The sequence below is a fragment of the Lycorma delicatula genome, chromosome 1, assembly GCF_047948215.1.
Source record: "Lycorma delicatula isolate Av1 chromosome 1, ASM4794821v1, whole genome shotgun sequence".
Lineage (NCBI taxonomy): Eukaryota > Metazoa > Arthropoda > Insecta > Hemiptera > Fulgoridae > Lycorma > Lycorma delicatula.
The window spans coordinates 31,488,544-31,489,533 of NC_134455.1; the positions used below are offsets into that span (position 1 = coordinate 31,488,544).

The window sequence follows — 990 nt, forward strand, 5'->3', positions numbered from 1 at the left end:
CGCGCCTGCTGCCTTCCTTGGATGTGGTAGCCGTTTCTCAGGCTCCCTCTCCGGAATCGAACCCTGATTCCCCGTTACCCGTTACAACCATGGTAGGCGCAGAACCTACCATCGACAGTTGATAAGGCAGACATTTGAAGGATGCGTCGCCGGTTCGAAGACCGTGCGATCTGCCAAAAGTTATTCAGAGTCACCAAGGAGTACGGCGCCGTCGACCCGGAGGAAGACGGACGTCGATTGGTTTTGATCTAATAAAAGCGTCCCTTCCATTTCTGGTCGGGACTCTGTTTGCATGTATTAGCTCTAGAATTACCACAGTTATCCAAGTAATGGATTGTACGATCCAAGGAACCATAACTGATTTAATGAGCCTTTTGCGGTTTCACCTTAGTTCGGCTTGTACTGAGACTTGCATGGCTTAATCTTTGAGACAAGCATATGACTACTGGCAGGATCAACCAGGGAGCTAAACAAAAGCTTCCCGCTGCCGGAACGGCGAACGAACGGCGGACTGAGTCCGCCGACGAACGCCGCCCGGCCGGCCGGCCGGAGGGCACGCCAAAGCGACCCGGCGGCCGGTAGTCCGCAAAACATTATCGGGCTAGCCGTACGGCGTAGCGACCGAACCGCAGATAGATAGTCTATCATCAAAAGAGAACAACGGTCGATAGTTTCCTTTCTTAATTCCACACGCACGTCAGGACGGCCGAACAGGCCGCCCGTCTAACGTTGACCGCGCTTCATGCGCGCGGATAACCGTTTAAATAAGACCGGCGCTCCTTCTGAGAGGATGCACGGCCGAAAGCGCAAAATGGTCGTAATCGCCGCGGAAAAAAGAGGGTGCAGAGAAATTCAGCGGAGAGACCGGAGGAAGGAAAACGGTACACCTCGCAAGGCGGGGACCGACCTTAACTCCGGCAAACTAAATAACCGGCCCGAAGAGCCGGCGTCACAAGCGTTATCCCGCCAGAGCAACCGCGTGAAATACGC

General features: G+C 54.5%; 1 non-coding gene across 1 annotated transcript in view; it reads right to left on the reverse strand.

Moving 5' to 3' along the window:
• Positions 1 to 465, reverse strand: part of LOC142318625 (small subunit ribosomal RNA) — a 1,957-nt gene extending 1,492 nt beyond the window's left edge. The window contains exon 1 of the ribosomal RNA XR_012754993.1: positions 1 to 465. This exon is cut by the window's left edge and continues 1,492 nt beyond it. This is a non-coding gene — a ribosomal RNA (small subunit ribosomal RNA).
• Between the last annotated feature and the right edge of the window lie 525 nt (positions 466 to 990).